The sequence below is a fragment of the Acipenser ruthenus genome, chromosome 2 (assembly GCF_902713425.1).
Source record: "Acipenser ruthenus chromosome 2, fAciRut3.2 maternal haplotype, whole genome shotgun sequence".
NCBI lineage: Eukaryota > Metazoa > Chordata > Actinopteri > Acipenseriformes > Acipenseridae > Acipenser > Acipenser ruthenus.
Window position 1 is genome coordinate 87,466,626 of NC_081190.1, and position 20,427 is coordinate 87,487,052.

Sequence of the window (20,427 nt, forward strand, 5' to 3'; positions counted from 1 at the left end):
GTGTTTGGGATCAAAAATGAAGTTGGGTTAAAGAATACACTTTGTAAATAATAACTGTGTGTTAAATAAGGGAAAGTACAAATAAAAAAAAGTATGGTTTAAAATAAATATTTATTATTGTGCAGAGACAATACATGGGGACACTAGGACCAGGTGGAAGCTACTGGAGTCAAGGCTGGCTCCAGTTCAAATTAATTATTCAATTTAATGATATGTCAATTCTTTAACAGTGTAATTGGTTACCATTTAAGATGTCTGTGTTTGTGAGTGTTTGAATGAGGGTGATGGTAGGAGCTGGGTTGGAGAGTGGGAGAGTAAGCGAGGAAAAGAGTATTCTGATTGTGAGATCTGGTCAACGACATTATGGAAAAGGTATTTGGATTACGATTTGGTTTTGGAGACGAGGTAACAGGCTTAGCCTGCCCCGTCATTAGTTAGGGAACCATCTGTTTAGTTAGGACCCGAGACTGGGTTAGGTTTTGTTTTCTTTATTTTCTTTTTCAGTGGTTAAAAATAATAAACACACGCTACAGAGTTTCCTTGCATCTGGTTGTCAAGTGTCTGTTTGAAGAAAAACCTGTGATAAGAAAAGGATACAGTCCCCAAATAAACCTCATATGAACTAAACCCATTATTTTAAATAATGTGTGTTTTTGGAACAGTATATTCTTATGAAATCCCTTTTTCAAAATGGATGTATGTAGGAATCCTCTTCTGAAATGGAGGACGGGTATCTCAGACTACTGTGCTGATTGGTTCTCTAACAATATACTTGAAAGTGACACATGTCACTACTCTATTAGAGCTAGGAGCAGATTCAGTGCATTTTTACATACTTTTTCCCCAAAAGATGAGTAATAGCAAATATAATAATGTCCATACTCGTTACGGATATTAGTTTGTACTTGTTGCTCAGCACAGACCTTGTTTATATTTATACATTTTCTGAACTAAGCAGTGGGGTGTAAGAGACCACTGATTCAGAGATACCATGTTATTTAGTAAGCAAAGGATCTGCATCAATTAATGCCAGAGGGTGGTATCTTAGCTGTATTTTAGAAAAAAATAAATCTGATTTGTTAACAGAAATGTATAGGAAACAGCCCCATGTTCAGCTGGAATTTGAGTTGGTAAATTGTCATAGGAATGATAATACACCTTTATAATACAGTTAATACATTGTAATTGTAGTATGTTATGTATAGTTCTTATTCCACAGTTAAGATGAAGCTCCTGTATCTATTTTAGTCCACCCATTTAATTATTCCCTGACAGAGCAGCCACAGCTGGCTGTGACCCAATATTCTTACTGTGCTGTTCTTGTACAGCTAGGCATATCCAAAAAACAGGTAGACCTTGTTCACTAGAAGGGTTTCTCTCTCCCTTTTTATTTACTCCATCTGCTACAGCTAGTTATTCAGTCAGACCATTATGAGCATTCCCAGGGGTGGTCTACGGACCTTAATCTCCAGCATGACTTCACATACAGTAACAGCAACTGTCAGAAGAGAGAGACTTGTGGTGACTATCTTCAACATATAGCGTCTGAGAAGCTGTGCAGAAAAAAAAAACAGCCCTCCCTTGCCTCGGAGCTGGATGCTTGAAAGTTTGCTCTCATTGAATTGAAAGGGTGATTTGTCAAGGTGGGATGCACTGACTAGCTCCTTTCTAGCCATTCACAAAGAGAGCTGCTGAAAGAGGAGGAACCCTGCTGATATCTTTTCACTTTCTCTGGTTGTGTGAAGACAATCCTGGTTTAAGAAAACAAGTAAAAAAAAAAGGCAGTGGTCCCGGCTGTGGCAAGGACAGTGCATCGTATTTCTCCTGATTTTAGCTGCTGTGTTCAAGCAGATACAGACTGAAATACTTCTGAGCTGGTGAGTTCATTTTGCTTGTGATATGGACTGTAGGATTAAGAATTGTATTTCAAGGTAAGATCTATCAATATTTATTTTGGCTATATTATTATTTGTGTAATGTGTATGAGAAGATCTGTGTTACTGTGGTAAGTAGCCATTTTCACATTTTAAAATAGGAATAGGGTTACCAGGAATAGGGTTTTATTATGACATGGGACTGAAAAGGTGCTTATTAACATACAAATTATCAGACTTTGTAAAGCTATTCCGAGGTAGCGATGCCAAGCAAGCGTGAAAGCCTTATTCAACTCTTCTGCTTTTTCTAGCATTAAGGTTATTGTTTGTGAAGTAGGCTGAACGCATGTAATTATAGACAAAGTGTTTGTCTACAGCTGCATGAGACATGCTGGTTTGGATTCTATCTTGTGGAGACTTATCAGTTAGCATTCAGTTCTTTTTGTACTCTTTACTATATGCTCTGACATTGCAGTGAAGCATTTTGTGTTGAAACCTCTATAAGGCATAATAGGAGTATACAATTCATTGATGATTTAACTAGGCTTGAAATGTCATGTCTAACATGCTTCACAGAATGTCTTTGTCATTATTGTGAGCTATCGTGGGCTTTTCAAAAATGATGGTCATTTCTGTCATATCTAGGTATTCACTTGTGGTTCGATTTTCTTTAGTGAACAACAGCCTTTCTAAAGTTCCGTTATAAAGTTCAATGTATCTCAATTCATGCTGCTTTGCAGTAAGTCAACCCAAAGCATGTTCAGCAAAGTGGACAGCAGATATGCACCTCAGCACCTTAAATATTCATGACTGCATGCACATCCTTTCTTAAAATATTTAAAATATTTCAATTATAAATAACATATGTAGTTTAACCCCCGTTCCCAAGATGTTATGTTTCTTCAGAAATGTATACCAGTTGACTAAAAATCTTCACTCAATAACATCAAATTCCCCATGTTAATGAGTTCAGTCTGCAGTACTGTTATTTCAGAAGAGATGCTTCGATTCCAGTAAAGGTATGTGAATACCTCCTGTGATAGTATTCCCTGGAGAAAGAAAAACAGAAAGGAGGTGTCAAGCTACAAGAGATTACATTTTTTTAAATGTTATGACAGTACTAGATGAATTAAAAAAAAAATATTCCAACCTTACTGTTCATAATTAGTATGAATAGGAGAGAAAGAAGAGTCTCGAATTTACACAGCAGGCAGGTAGAATTTTCTGTAATTCTGAGACCCTCAGAGGTCTGTTCTAAAGTATAACAATTGTATTCCTAATTTCCATAGCATGATATTGTATTTTTAAAATAAATTGTGCCTACAAAATAAAATAAATTGTTTGTGTTTCAAGCATAGCTGTTTGTCTTCAGGTAAATACTGCCTACAGGTTTTATATTTCACAGTAAGTGGGATAACTGCATCAGATTTTGTTATTGGAGCTCTGGGCGGAGGAGGTTCTTTTTAAAGAGATTTATATTCAATATTTATGTATTAATATACCAGTACTGTTTTTTTTCCCAATAGGGTGATAGTTTTTGAGGTCATGGAGTTTCCAGTTTATCAGTCTCAGCTTTGTATATGTTAAACATGGCAAGGGTCTGTAAAAACATATATAAGATAAACTGTACATTTTAATTTATTTTTGTCAGTTTTTTTTATTTTTTATTATTATTCTTTTTAGGTATAACAATCCATATTTATATTTAGAGTGTTCCTGCTCTTGTGTATTACAGGGGCTTTTGTTTGATATTTATTAGACCTTTGATGCTGTCCAAAGTTTATTATGCTTCATTTATTAAACGCATTTACAAAACACTATGCCCTAGGCTTATTTTTTAGGAAAGTGTTCTAAGATGTTGCAGGCCTGAGGAAAATCATAAAGCCATTTTACCAAAGGAATAGACTTAAGATGCTAGGTACAACTCCCTTATCTCTGTCAGTGAAAATGAAATAGGCATGCATTCCAGAAGATTTCATGGGGACGGCTTTTTTATTCACATTTTGTCCTAATTTTTGGTAATGATTATAATAATGTGTCTACAGGGGTGTTTGAGTTGTGTATTGAGAATTAAATAAATCAATAACAAATCAATGATGTATGTATTCTGCTATAATGAAAACATCTTCTTGTTACAAATCTGCTAATGTATATTGTTATTTTTGACGTAGATGTTGTACACAAGATTGTGTTATTCGTGCTTGCTGTTATTTAAAGGTATGAAAAAAGGAAGCTGTCATTTTTGGATAAGGTCCTTGCTTTTAACTCAAATAATTTCACATTTTTACCTGAATGAAGCATAAAAACAAGATTTTTCATCAGCAGTCTCAGATTTTTCATGTGTCTGTGGTTGTCTCTATGAAATGTGTGTGTCCGTTTTATGTAAGAAATTAGTGATGCTGGGACACCAGAATCACTGTCGAGCACTGTTAAGGTGTCGTGAGCTAGTCGATGAAACACCAAGGATGGAAGGTGCCCACTTGAAGACCCCAGAGAAGTATCCTACTCAGCTCAGTCCAGACGTCCACTGTGGTTTATCCCTGGAGCCAGCATTGCAGCCGTTGTGTGTGCTGATGCGCCAGGGAGGCAAAATAGGCTGATCTCTGGAGCCAGCATTACACTTTAGCCATCAACACCAGGCAGAAGGATATCTACATCATCAGATGGAAGGAAATGCAGATGGATCACATTAGTTTACAGTAAAATAAGCTAGTGTCTTAGTTGGTCCTTATCTTGCTGAGAGCTGAGTCCAATATCAGCATGAAGTTTTAACACCTACTCTCATGTAATGGTAGTCATGAAGATCTGGATATGTCCAGTGACTGTTGTGAGTGCATCTGGCAATGAGGGAAAGACCTTGTGACAGCCTGGAGAGACAGCTGACAGGAGTAAATAGACCCCATTGGGACTGGCAGGGGTTAGTCACCCTAGCTGGCAGCATCCAGCTCTGTGTTTTGAAATGGAACAGGATGCTGGAGACACCCGCCCAAGGCTTCTAAGAAATTAAAGAGAAAAATGCCCTTAGTGTCTACAGGAGCAGGGACGGAAGATGATTCAATGTTTGACAAAACGGTTAACGACTTAGGAAAGGAAACGAATATGAGAACGTAGAGTACTTTGCAAAGGACTAGCTCAAGATCTGCAGTTAGCAAAGACATGGTGCTCCAGTTTTGTGTCTGTGGCTGGAGCAAAGTGACAACGGTTAGGGGTCTGAAGATCCATCAAGGGAGAATGAAATGCTTGAGGGAGAAGGGACATGGGCTTCACATTGATCAGTACTTTTTATGAAGTCAGTCGAATGAAATCCAGCGTCAGGAAGCAAACCACAGTTCGCAGGGTATCAGCACCCCTGTCATAGATAAGATGAGGACTTGCATAAACACAACTAGTGATTAACCTAATGATCCTAATGAACCTGGTCAGATGAACCAGGGAAGAGAGAAAAGGACCTCAACGGGCACAAGCCTGGAATTAAATGGCCAGGAGCTTCTGAGAAAACAGCGTGGAACACAGTAAACATGTATCTCTGTTTTGCGTAGGAAAGGTTAGGTGGAACAGTCGAAAAGAAGCTGGATAAATTTGGGGATACCATCTACGCATATGGAAGCGAGAGGTTTGGAGTTGAAAAAAGAAAGGAGAAAGTACAAACTATTCTTAGACGGCAGCAGGAGATTGAGCAGTTAGTCAGAGAAAGGAGGCAGCTAAGGAAGCAATGGAGGACAGCAGAACAAAGTAAGAAGGAGGCACTCAATCTATTACATAAAAGATAAGCTTGCTGAGCGCCTACGGAAACGCTGCAAAAAGAAGGAGCATGCGAGAACTAACCTTTATAAAGACCCATTCAAATTTGCACACTAAAAGCAACTAAGTCTGAACTGGAGAGATATCTCAAGGAAACACACACAGATTCAAAAAGGCAGGAGCATGTTAATTCCTTCAGACATCCCACCTATTAATCCACCAGAATACCAAATAGAGGACTGCACACTACCGTACTTATATTTGTGTGTGTGTGTGTGTTTGTGGAACATCTAAAAGTTACAGTTCATTAACACTAGAACTACCTTTTACAATACATGTTTTTATTTTGAATATAACCTACAATATTCAATTTTTCAATATATATATATATATATATATATATATATATATATATATATACAAGCCTGTTGTTATCTCTACTGGACCTGGCAGCCATCAATTACTTCGTTTTGTACAAGGTAGGAGAGATTTCATCTTGAAGTTAGCCACAGCGCTTCAGCAGAAACATTTCGATCAGAAAACTGCAAAGCTGCAGGCTGCTGCAGCTCAACCTGGATTCTGTGCTGCGAGTGACACACATTCATAAATCATATGTTACTTTCATTTTAGATTAAAAACTACTTTTGTATGTGCATATACCTGTTTACACACTAGTTTCTTTTGAAATGTTTATTTTATTATAGTTTTTCATTTTTTGAAGTAGTGCTTTATTTGCGGTAAGTTAGAAAGTAAACCCTTTTTTTGTTTAATTGTTGATTTAAATACCGCGTTTCAGCTGTGCAGATGTTTGATATGATGTACTTGAATAAAACTTTTGAGCTGTATCCGATAGTTTGTCTTTCATTTTAATATTGAAGGTGTTTAAAATGTACCGGTGGTTGTAGGTATGAGTATAACCGTGGCGGTTCTAGTGTTGAAGTAGTCCATAAATGTACAGTGTGTATGTTGGGGGGTGTCTATGTTTTGTACGGCCTTTCTGCTGGAGATTACGTGATATTAACCCTTTGCGGTCCTATGTCAGACCAGGTCCGACATCATCAAAAAGACGTAAAGCACAGGTCTCTAGTCGTTTTTTCTCTGGAAAAAGCAGACAAAACCATTCAATGGCCAACTGAGACCGATAGGAGCTGAGAGAAGCCGAAAAAATAAATAAATAAAAAGGGGCAGATCTGAGCAATACACAAAGCCCCGGCACCACAGAGATAACACGGCCATAAACAAACAAGATAGCTGCTTCCGCATCCAGCGCTCAAAGAATATCACAGACATTTGCAGAGCTTTTTGAGATGTTATCGTAATAAAATAATGACTTGGACTGCATTATTGTGAAGTTTGGTGATAAAACGAGTGATCAGGAGATGATTTATCAGTATACACGACTATGAAGAGGTATGTGAAAAATACATCTGATGGGGCGGGGCTGGAGATGCAGTACTGAGTGTCCTGTTGATATGCAGTGCCTTTTAAAACTGTTTTACTGTGAAAAAAATACTTTTAAATAGCGTGTAAAATAAACAGCACGTGTGAAAATAAATTGGACCTGACGCGCTGAATAAATATACCGCTAAGGGTTAAGTCAGAAGAACTGGATCTTGACTGCTGAAACCTCATGAGCCACAACATGATTCCTACGCTGGTTTACATGGGTTTTTACAGCTATTTTTTTCGTGAGAAAGCAATATACCCTGTCCTTAAAGTCGCGCTGCCAAAAGGACGTCCTTTTGCTGTTTCGTGATGTATTCGCGTAACAACGTCACAAAGTCATGACTGTAGAGTCGATTTTCAAGTGCATGTAAACCAAACCACTGACACTTCAGTACAGAAAGCCGGTATTCCAGACTTTCCAGGATGCTTAGAGCACATCAGTGTGATCTGGCAGCATATTCAAACAGTTAAAAAGGGGAGGAAGGAGCTCCATGTGACATTCCTGGATTTAGCTAATGCATACGGTTAAGTACCACATGAGCTTCTTTGGGCAGCATTTGATTTTTTCAGTGTACTGAGGACAATAACAAACTTGGTGAAAGCCTACTTCGGATATTTGCAATGTTGTTTTTCAACTTCAGAATTCACCACTACATGGCAATGTCTAGAAATTGGAATAATGGCAGGATGCACCATTTCTCCACTGGCTTTTACCATGGAAATGGAAGTAATTTATTAGGGTGTCAAAATGGGTAGTGGGAGGAAAACGCTTGGCTTCTGGAATGCGACTGCCACCAATTAGAGCATACGTCGATGACATGACAATCATGACTACAACCTGCACTGCACTAATCGGTTATTGGGCAAAATAATCAATAACATTGAATGGGCATGAATGCAATTCAAGCCCACTAAGTCAAGGAGCATCTCTATAATTAAAGGTAAATAGTGGATAAGAGGTTCTACATTAACGGTAAGGCAATAACAACAGTGTCTGAGAAGCTTATGAAAAGTCTTGGAAGATGGTATGATGGGGACCTAAAGGACACAGTTTTTGTGGGAGAAGTGAGACAACAAGCAGTGCAAGGGGTGAACAGCATAAACAGCAGCACTTTACCAGGCAAACTTAAACTCTGGTGCTTTCAGTTTGGTCTACTGTCAAGACTTCTGTGGCCCCTCACTGTGTATGAGGTTTCCTTCACAAAGGTAGAGAAGCTGGAAGCGTTGATCAGTTCATATGTCAGGAAATGGTTAGGAGTTCCACGCTGCCTCATCAGAGTGAGACTGTATGGTAAAGGGACACTGCAGCTGCCAGTCTTAGCTCTAACCGAGGAGTTTAAGTGCGCCAAGGTTGATTGGAAATTACATTGGTAGAGTCACACAAATGTACTTTGGGGCATGCTGAACAATATCCAAGGTCAGGGCATCATCTTCGCCACAAATGCCAATCAAAATGGCCGCCACACGACTTCCAGTACAGAACATTTTATTTCAACACTGTTTTAGAACTAAAGAACTGTATTAGAACAAAGCCAAACTGTATTAGAGCAATAAAAAACATGCCTGAAAACTGTCTTGCATTAAAATTCAGAGCAGTTATCACATTCTCCATTGCATTGACATAGTCCAGTACACTTTAGTCCATTTTTGGCGCATTCACACTTCTTTGTTCCATCCTCCGTTTCATGACCGCACCTACTAGACTTGTTACAACTACAATGCAGGAGCTCCACACAGGAGGCCATGGCTTCAGGGAGTGTAGTCCAGAAAGGATGCCAGCAACCACTGTTGGTCTTGCACTAGCGCCATTCACTTGGGCAAGGCAGAGGTGGAGATGGAATTAGTATTTGTTCCCATATGTGACCTGCTAGATATGCTGCTTTTTTACAATGTTGAAGAAGTGCTGCGTGGGTAGGTGGTAACTCATCAGTACCCTTTATCTTATTAGTAACAGCTGCTTCCTTGTGATGTTGACATTATCTGCTTTGCTACCATGATCAAACATTAACACTGTAAATCTCTCTAACACAGACAAACTGTTCTCTGTGATTGATTGTGGTGCATCAGCCAGAGAAGTAAATGCAGCAGTGGCGTCAAGAAAGCTATTCCAAGTCTTTTTACCTCTTCCATTAAACCTATAGACATGGTATCCCACCCAGTGTATGCATGGAATACTGGAAGAGCTCTTGACTTCTCGAGACCAAGGGTGTTAGCGATCTTTGATACTCCAAGTGCTATCCAAATCTCGTCAACATCCAATTACTGTATAACAGATATGGCCAAGTTGTGTCGACCTCTTTATGAGTGCATGGGGACAGATGTGAGGGATATTTCCAAGGTGGACTGCAGATTACTCCCTGGCCGTGTGTTGTGATTATCTGCTTTTCTTCTACATATTGCTCGCCTATAAGCTTGGCCAAGAAACACACATGAAGTTCTGCTAGTTACTGAGAATATGTAGAGAAGAGTCTACCCTTCTCCAGATCCAATTGCCTCTCTTTGCTCTTGCTGTTGCTTTTAGGCTGTCCTTCTAATAGGTATCCCACACGACGTTGGTTCTACTTGCATTCTGCAGCTGTTTCCAAATATAAGGAAGCACAACTTGAAGGGCATAGTCTGCAAATGTCTTTGCTGTACCTGGTCTGAGAATGTTGACAATCGCAGCCCCATTGAGGAAAAATCACCTCAGTGAAGGCGAGAAATGGGGAAAGGCTGATTCTCATGTTTAAAAAATGCAACAGGACCACCTTTCCTTGACTGAGGAGCAACATAAAGGCTGTTAAACAAAGTGTAGTTAATATTTTAACCCTTTGCAGTCCATTTATTAAGTGCGCGTCAGGGGCGTCAGGTCCAATTTATTTTCACACGTGCAGTTAATTTTAGACGCGCTGTTTAAAAGTATTTTTTTTCACAGTCAAACGGGTTTAAAAGGCTCTGCATATCAACAAAGCACTCACTAGGCATCTCCAGCCCCGCCCCACCCTTTCGTTCGCTATCGCTTTCACATATGCTAAGAAATAAATAACAATAATAATAATAGTCGTACATACCGATCAATCATCTCCTGATCACTCGTTTTATCACCAAACCCCTCAATAATGCAATCCAAGTCATTATTTTATTACTATAACATCTCAAAAAAGCTCTGCAAATGTCTGTGATAGTCTCTGTGCGCTGATGCAGTATCAGACAGCTTGTTTCCTTATGACCTTATGGCCATATGGGATGCCAATGGCAAGTATGACTATTCATGAGATACGCCTATTTTTTTTTTTTTTTCGGCTTGTCTCGGCTCCTGTCGTTCCCACTCGGCCATTGAATGGTTTTCTCGGCTTTTTCCGGAGAAAAAACGACTAGAAACCCGTTTTTTGCGTTTTTTTGATGATGTCGGACAGGGTCCGACAATGGACCAGATAGGAATAATTGCAATGTCGGACCAGGACCGACAATGGACCGCAAAGAGTTAACTGTGCACCTGTAGCTTAGATCTTGCCTGACTTATTGCTGGAAGGCATCTAAACATCTTTATCTTAATAGGGCCGTGTAAAGGTCTTGTGCAATCTTCCAGTCGTTCTCTGACAAACGTGTTGTACTGTTCTTGTCCTAATCCTTCAATCTTCTGCACAGTGGTAGCTAAAGCCTGCTCAACAATGTCTCTTGTGTCGGGAACAAGGAGATCTTCACTTCCTTCAATGAAAGGATTTCCCATCTCTTCAATTATTTCAGCAAGGCTCTGTACATCATTTGCAAAGGACCTCTGAAACCCTTTCGTTTGTTCATGATGAGCAGTGATTTATTTTTGATAGCAGTCTTCTCAACAACACCTTGAAATTCTGCACAGAGCCTGGCTACTTCTGGACCACCAATCATCCAATGACACAGAGAAGCAGGATTATCTGCAAGATCAACAGCTTCCCCCTCACTCTTCACCAGAGCATTGTTTTACTTGTGTGCCTGGTCAATGGTGATAGAAGAAAACTAACACTGTGATTTGTGCACAGTGAAATTTCTCTTGTTAAATTGCTCAGCTACAGATGGATTTTTCTTTGACAATATGAGCAAATTACATATGTGGACTGGAAGCCACCAAGAGTAGTTGTGATGGTCCAGACTGAAGAAACACGGAGCTAGCTTAGAGAGTGTACTTACATAAAGCTTGAAATCTCCCTCTCGTAGTGAACTGACTAACACAAGCAGCAGTAGCTCTAGGCTCAGTGTGATTGTCCAGAATTGGAAGTGTGCACTTTGCTGAGAATTTTCAATGCACCAGTCGTCTAACGGTAGAGGTTTAGTGCTACCGGATATACTCTTGCAGTATATAGAGTGTGCTGTTTGCAATAAAGTGTACAGGTTGCATGGGGTTACTTCATCTGCATTTCTCATTTGCTTGATATGGGGTCCCTTCAGGAAGGAGTCAGCCATTCCAGATGATGCAATTTTTGCTTGTGAGAAGGTCACTGTTCATCCGCTGTCTTCAAGCCAGTTTCCGATCAAACTGAGAGTTGTCATCTCTATGTTGAGGCCTCCCTCCCAGCAGAATTACAAACTTGTTTTCTCCATTTGTCTTGGGGCCACGTCCACTGAATCTGTTTTGCGATAGTGTGCAACGGCTGATCCATAGCCAGCACAGGTATTTGCGAGGGGTTCAGGAACTCAACAACTTCCTTGACTAGATTCATGGCATGGGGGATCATAGACACAGACTTGGAAGAATCAGGAAACAGTGACAGAAAACGAAGTTATTGACTTGCTGCTGGCATGCATGGTACACCGCCTAGGACAAATTCATGGTTCCTTAACTGGCTGGCTTGCTTTCTCCGCCACGTGTTTGAGCCTTTTCTTCTCTTCCTGTATTGGAGTCTTTACTCTCTCGCTGTCCATTCTAATAAGAGTTTCTTGAACTTCAGGTACAATTGGGTGTTTGTTTCTGAGAACAGCAGGTGTTAAGTTACTGTACTGCTCAGGTAGAAGTAACACTGTCTTCTTCCTGCTGTCTTGCTGTTGAATAATATCTAGCTGACATTCTACCCCAGAATGCTCAGAATGTTATGTACATCATCAGCAGTAGAGGTTTAAGTTAAATAGTTTTGGTCAGTTTTTCAAGTTGAAATCACATTTTATATTAAATTATAGAATTTAATTTTTATAACTTTACTTCCATTTAGTTCATTTTAGTCAGCAAAAGTTCTTTAATTGGTAATGTCTTGATCTTTTTGTGTATATATATATATTTAATTACTAAGGCTCAGTAGAGGACATAACTCAAATCCAAGATGTCCACCAGGCAGAAATTGGTGCATTAGCTGAATTTGGTGCATTGAATCTATTTTTTCATGATTAAAACACATTTTAAAACTAATCAAACCTCCCTGTCTTGTACAATCCCAACCAGAAAGGCTTTGTAATTTACTTCACATAATTTTTCGACTATTTCGTAAGGGCCCTGCCACTTGGCTAAGAATATGTGTACATTCGGGGGCAGCAACACAATCACCATATCCACCTCATTAACATATCTTAAGTGTGCACCAGCGTTATAATTTCCCCCCCTGCTGTTCTTGCGCTTAAAATGTTCCTTAACCATGTAATTGATTTATCTCATCCTCGTCGCCATGTGTGACTTAGTACCTGTGATGTTTGCTAGTTTAATAGACCTATCACCACCAATCTAGTCTTCTCTAGATTATAGCATGCTGGAGTCAATGGTGAGGTTAATGCATTGTTGCACAATCTTTATTTTTCAAAATAAAACAAAACCAACAAAATAAACTCTTTCAAAAGATTCCTAAACTTACAATATTTTAGACCAATTGGTCCACAAAGGGTACTTTTTAGTGGATATTCCTTTACGCTGCCCCTCATGCCCCCAAGGTCCTAAAGCTCTTTGATATATTGTAAATCCAGAAATATTTGCGGCCAAAATATTTGGTGAATCACACCCAGAAGACCAATTTCGCTCCAGAAATGTTGGCGACCTGTTGCCCTAAAAGTTGTATACTGCTTCATAATACTGTATGTACAACATGAAGACCTGATGATGGCTACACATGTATTTTATTATTGTAGAATTGTATCCATAATTTAAATATGTTATTGTAATTGTGGACTTTAACATTCACTTATCCACATACACACTGTATTTCATATCTATAGACTACATATAATTAATTGGATGAAATGCAGGATTCTGAATGTATCATATACGCTGTCTGTCTGACGTTATGGTCTAGCCTTATCGTCATGTGACACTACTATCAAATTTGATTGGCTGGTATTGAAAATGTTGCCCTCGCGTTGCCTGAAAAATAGAACATCGTCCTAAGTGGGAGACATGATGCTGGCGTGTTGCCGGTATGTTGCCTGGGTGTTGCCCGGGGTGGTCACACAAGGCGACAAGCTGGCAACATCTGTTGCCCCCTTGTTGCCGTCAACAAAAGTCACCTGTGTGACCAGGCCTTGAGAGGAAAGTAGCGTGTCTGGGTCAAAGTGTAAATGTTATAGAGCCAGGTTGATTCGTTGCTATGGCAATGTGCGTCACAACTCACAGGCACAGCTAGGGAACAAGTAGGGAAACAGAAGCAAATTGCTCACTCTGTGTGCGACATGTTATCTCGTAAATTCTTACTACAATACTCGATAATGGTGATACTGATGGTATTCATTGACATAAATGAAATGTGGAACATTTAGCACTATAAAATGTCACTGCGTAAATGGAAAGGAGTACAAACATTTACTTTGGGAAAAACCTCAACATACAGTAAGCTTTTTCAGTTTATGATTGAGTGATTTTAAGTTATGGATAAAGTACTGTTCATGGTTAGCAATGTGAAATATGACACTGCAAAGTTGCCATTTGTGTACTGAAACTCATTACTGAGGCAATGATGTATTCTACAGTGCTAAATGTTTTTAAGTGTTACACTAAAAAGTATTCCAGCATACATATCATGTTAAATGTTAAATGAGAGACATCAAGCACATACTTTGTTGAATCCTTATCTGCACCTGTAGCAGTGACCATTTTAACAAATTATGTCAAATGATCACCAAGTGATTAATTAGGCAAAATGAATATAGTCCCAGGTTCTCAAACATAAGAACATAAAAACATAAGAACATACAAACGAGAGGAGGCCTTTCTGCCCATCTTGCTCGTTTGGTTGTTAGTAGCTTATTGAATCTCATCAAGCAGCTTCTTGAAGGATCCCAGGGTGTCAGCTTCAACAACATTACTGGGGACTTGGTTCCAGATTCCCATGATTCTCTGTGTAAAAAAGTGCCTCCTATTTTCTGTTCTGAATGCCCCTTTATCTAATCTCCATTTGTGACCCCTGGTCCTTGTTTCTTTTTTCAAGGTCGAAAAAGTCCCCTGGGTCGACATTGTCAATAGCTTTTAGAATTCTGAATGCTTGAATCAGATCACTGCATAGTCTTCTTTGTTCAAGACTGAATAGATTCAATTCTTTTAGCCTGTCTGCATACGACATGCCTTTTAAACCCGGGATAATTCTGGTCGCTCTTCTTTGCACTCTTTCTAGAGCAGCAATATCCTTTTTTTAACAAGGTGACCAGAAATTAACACAATATTTTAGATGAGGTCTTACTAATGCATTGTAAAGTTTTAACATTACTTCTCTTGATTTAAATTCAACACTTTTCACTATATATCTGAGAATCTTGTTGGCCTTTTTTTATAGCTTCCCCACATTGTCTAGATGAAGACATTTGTGAGTCAACATAAACTCCTAGGTCTTATTCATAGATTCCTTCTTCGATTTCAGTATCTCCCATATGATATTTATAATGCACATTTTATTGCCTGCGCGCAGTACCTTACACTTTTCTTTATTAAATGTAATTTGCCATGTGTCTGCCCAATTTTGAATGCTGTCTAGATCATTTTGAATGACCTTTGCTGCTACTGCAACAATGTTTGCCACTCCTACTATTTTTGTGTCATCTGCAAATTTAACAAGTTTGCTTACTATACCAGAATGTAGATTAATGTAGATTAGGAATTGCATAGTACCTAATACTGATCGCTGTGGTACTCCACTGGTTACATTGCTCCATTTTGAGGTTTCTCCTCTAATCAGTACTTTATGTTTTCTACATGTTAACCACTCCCTAATCCATGTGCATGCATTTCCTTGAATCCCTAATATGTTCAGTTTGAGAATTATTCTTTTATGCAGGACTTTGTCAAAAGATTTCTGGAAATCTAAATAAACCATGTCATATGCTTTGCAGTTATCCATTGTCGATGTTGCCTCCTCAAAAAAGTCAAGCAGGTTAGTTAGACAAGCTCTCCCTTTCCTAAAACCATGCTGACTGTCTCCCAGGATACTGTTACCAAACAGGTAATTTTCCATTTTGGATCTTATTATAGTTTCCATAAGTTTACATATAATAGAAGTCAGGTTTATTGGTCTGTAGTTACCTGGTTCAATTTGGTCTCCTTTTTGTGGATTGGTATCATGAAAAACCTGAGCCTCTGAAGATAATGAACAGGTGATGATGTTCATACATTATAGCTACAAAGCTATGACGATTTTAAGCAGACTTTCACTTGACTTTGTTGATTCTTCTACACTAGCAAAGAAACACAGCAAATGTTACATTGTTTTGGGGGCTTTTTCTCTGCTTCTACTTCTGAAGAATTAACACAATTGCTAAAAGACAGAAACTACACCCAGGGCAACTTACTTCAGTGAAGCATTGCACAATAAAATAAAGCAATAAACTGGGAGCCATAGAAATCACAGCATCTTATGACTGCATAGTTTAAGAACAAGAATTCAAAACAAAATTTAAAAAAGCTGATAAATGTAATTACTATTAAACATCCAGTGAACTGTGGCTCCATCCTGCTAGGTTTTCTAATTAGTCACATTTTCTGCTAGACTACATTCACACAGAAAGTCATTAAACAAATATAAGAAAATGAATTCAAATAAAACAAAGTAACACTTTATGAACTTCATAAATTTACATTCTTAACATGTTATTAAATGTCACAAAACACTTTGTACGGTGAGTCTGATGCAGATACTAAAACCCAATTGCTAAGCTTAAATTAGAACAGAACAGAAAAGTGTACATTAAATATACTGTGAGGGATACTATTCAAAAGTATATATTATACAAAAATATATATAAAAAAAGATATTTGGTGGCCTTGGGTAACAATCAGTATAAAATTGTATTGCAGACAGAATATGGAAATGGCACCTACCCTAATAAAAGTTTACTGTGGTATTTCTGCAGTTTTACCATGCATTTACCATAGCCTGCCCTGGTTTGCCATGTTTGTTAATATGCTTTACCATACCTGTATATTCTTTAATGCTTACCTATGCTTTACCATGCTTTGACTATGCTTTCTTACACTTGCTATGCTTTTACTATTGGAAATTGTTATATTATGGGGAATTGTTACATTGGAACATTACATTTTACAGATTATTTCCATAGTGAAGATGGAATTGTGGTATTAGTCACCTAATTTCAAGCTTACAATCAGTAGACGTCCCCCTTCGTAACCCAAGCGATCTGTCCAGAGTTCTGAAATTGTATGTCAGCTACAAAAACAGCAGAACTCACTAAGAAAACACAGTCAATCCTCATTAAAACAAACTCAGATTAGACAAATTTCCTTTTACCACAAATTTTCTACATTGTCCCAGCCAAATTTAGCAGTCACTTATTGTAAATTACTTCTTTACTATGAATTCACTTAATACAAATTTCCAGTTAGTGCGTATCATTTTTGACCCTACCAGGGAAGAAAATTTTGAATACAATGAACAGCTGAGTGCAAAGGCTATTGGGAAATGTATTAACTTGCATTCAGATAAGCACCTTTGTTTTGCATTTTAGTGCTCTTTTGGGACTACTGATCCTATGATGCATGTTGAGTTGCCATAGTGCTCATGCATCAATGCCATTTGCACGAAGCAGAGCAAAAACGTGCACTATCCTTGTTAATAAAAGTGGAGGTGTTGAAAGCAGTAGATAATGCACCACCATACAAGAAAAAAAGATGTTGCTACAGATTTCAGCATTCCTGCAAACACTATGTCCGCCATTTTGAAAAACTGGGGTACAACAATACAGGCCTATGAACAGCAAACTGTGCAAGTCATCAGTGTTTCCGATTTGTTCAATACCTGATGTTGCAGATGCCTTGCTTTTGTGGTTTAAAAATGCCCATGATCAGAGTGACACATGCAGGGTTTAAGTGCAGTTTATTTGCAATGTATACTTTTAAAAAGTTCACTTACAACTGTATTTACAATAAAATTCAAAGTACTTTAAAATGTAATATTTGTCTCATTGTTCTGTAATTGAAATTTGATTTCAGTGTTACTGTAACTTCACTAAAAACTGACAGGATGCATTTGGCTTAGACTCCTGATAATACAAATTACCGATAATACCATTTTGTTTTAGTCCCTTGAAATTTGTATTAACAAGAATTTACTGTATTTTATAACACCTTATGACGGGGATAGCCCTGTCGCTGGTTGTTGCGCGGATGTGTGCAGCTGGGACGCATAACAGGAGACGCGTTACTAGGCAACCAATTAAGCAAGTAGGCTTGCCCGGCGCTGAGCTGATCTGGAGGTCCGGATTGGCTGGGGGGCATGCCTGGGCAGGCTGCGTGCAACTCAGAAAGAACAGCTGGAGGAGACTGCACCACCTTGCTACACAGAGGGAAACTTTGTTTACATTGAGGAGGAGAGCGTCCGCTCCACATGATTAGCTACTACGGAACCCTTCAACTGCAAGACAGTGCCGGTGAAGGCTCTGCCCAGCCTGGACTGTAATAAAGACCAGGACTTCGGGAGCAAAAGCAGTACGTATGTTTAGGGGATGTTGATCCCAACCAGAAAAGAGAGGATAACGTAGTGTAGTAGGTTCCTGGTGCGGGACGTCTTGCCTTGTGTGGCAAACTTATTTCTAGCTTTGTTTTGTTTTCTTTATTAAATCTGACACTAGGGCTACCATTGCTGGTACCCAAGTGGCAGCATCAGTGTTTATTAAATCTGCCAATGCTCTCTGTTTGACTCATTATTATTCAGTGACGACCCACGTAGTCTCCTCTGTTACATACCTCTACACTGTGATGCCATTATTTTTGTTTTTTAATTAAGCACCAATGTCTGAAGCAGTGGTTACCAACAGCAGCGCAAAAAGAAAACAACAAAATCAATATCACACAAAAATAGTGAAACAATAATGCAGCAAAATACAGAGAATGAAATACTGCAGCAGAACAATGAAAACAAGACGATTGAGAAAGGAAGAGAGTCTGCACTAGCCCGCACTGGAAAGATAGGGTTGCCATGCTTTGTAAAATGTTTAAGTGGGTCCCCTGAGAGTGAACTGTAACTTTTCCAGTTTATAGAAATGAATAAGACTGCTGACGCAGTGAATAATACAGTACAAGGGTGCAGCTTGCCTTCAATTAAGCAAAATCAGAGGATTGGGCAGTAGGGTTACAAAGGTCAGTGTCTAACTGTCAAGAAAAGACTGAAAAGAAAGGCACTTGAGTGTGAATGGATTCCCATGCAGTTCATCAAGCTTGTATTTTAACTGTACTCATTATTAAAGCAAGGCCAAATGGTAAAAGACCAATAAATGTACTTCAATTAAGTAAGACAAATATTGTACGATGAAGTCAGTGTGAATAGATGTAATATTTATATCACTATTAAAGTGTCAGGATGTTTAGAAAAAAAATGTCTATTTACAGTGCATGAATGAATTCCTTGAAACAACACACACTTTCTGTCATGTATGTGAGATTACACTGCAATACATCAGCATCCTGTAATTACACATTTGAGATTAGTTTTGTATTTTGAGTCAAGGAGTCTCATCTTGGGTAGTCATCATTATCTAAAGACGAATACAGATATAGGCTTGAGGAAAGTTGACTGCACACATACGGTATCTGCTATGTATTTAATTCATATGTATAATACTGTAGCGTGTCAGGGGGTAAGTGCAGTGTTCCTGGGTTTCCAGGCCCAGTTGGTTGAAGAATAAATCAACCAACCTGTGCACACTTTTAAGGATCCCATTATTAAATTAATCCCTTTTCTATCAATTAGTGAGGGTGATGTTAGAGGTAGGCAGGTTAGAAAAAAGCAGTGGGCATGTACACCAGGGACAGTGGAGCAGTGTAGAGGGAACTTGACATTTAAGAGCGAGCAAGCAGGAATGCTGCAGAGGCATATGGCGACTGTTGCACTCTAGGCCTTCTTAAATAGGGGGCTGTCATTCTCAGCTTGTTGCAACATCAATAATGGCAGGGATTTGGATATTTTGATTAGTATTTTAGGATATTTTTTGCATTGGCCCCTGTATAATGTATACCATCCATACAGCTGAATTTATGTGGCTTGCTACTCCTCACACTATAAAATGTGCATTACAGAATCAATTCCTTAGTGTACCATGCAGAATCAATATCTCAATGCCATGCAAAGACCAACTACAGTCTGTTGGCTTATGGCCATGTTTGATAGCTTTTGTTAGTTTCCTCGCTCAATTTTTCTTCTTCAAAGCAAGATAGTTAACCTGAAAGGAGATCTTTATTTCCTCTGATTTGCAATCCTAAAATGTCAGCCATTGTTGGAAATGAAAGTCTAATGTCTATTTCAAGGTTAACCAATTTCACTGAGAATATATATATAACATTTTACTTAGCTCCTCAATGAAACTTAAATTACAGAATTAAAATTGCCTGTATACAAATTATAGGTGTACACTAATCAGCGTGTCAGTGACATTAAAAGAACACTGGATGATAAAATAAATGTACAGGTAGGGCTGATTCTAAAAGCAACAGTGAACTCTATTATTAGGAGACTTTGTTTTTATTTCATACAGTTTAATGTTGTGATTCATAAAGTCATTGAGCACTTTGTGAGGCAATACAAAACTCGTTTCTGAAATAGATTCATAAATTACTTTGAAATTCCATTGATTATTTTTTGCTGTGCAGCCTTCCATTTCATCCAAACAGTGATGCATAGATACATGCATATGTTTATTTCAGCACTAAGATTGTATTACTTCATTTTTCAAAACTGTCTTCTTTTGCTAAGCATAGAAAATTTCATCACTATCCTGAAACCATGGGGAAAATGAGTGAAGGGCAAGACTAAATTTAGAGAAAGGTCTGCCATAACCACGGGGTAAAAAAGTCTTGTTTCATCTGTAACAATGTCTGTTTTGCTTTCTTCTTTGCAGGCTTAATAAAATTGGTAAAGCCATTCTTCTATTATGCGACTGCATTACATTCTTCAATTTTATTTTAGTACGAAAGCAACATCTGAAATGTTTATAGACA

General features: G+C 38.5%; 1 protein-coding gene across 4 annotated transcripts in view; it reads left to right on the forward strand.

Annotated features, from left to right (window-relative positions):
- Nucleotides 1-1,420: 1,420 nt before the first annotated feature.
- LOC117408387 (leucine-rich repeat and immunoglobulin-like domain-containing nogo receptor-interacting protein 2) overlaps nt 1,421-20,427 on the forward strand; it is a 465,904-nt gene continuing 446,897 nt past the window's right edge. For 3 of the 4 annotated variants that reach the window (XM_059003225.1, XM_059003223.1, XM_034013337.3), the window contains exon 1: nt 1,421-1,877. The gene's annotated coding sequence lies outside the window, so the exon portion shown is untranslated. Of the gene's footprint in view, nt 1,932-20,427 lie in introns of all 4 variants that reach the window. The other variant, XM_059003230.1, reaches the window with a different exon arrangement.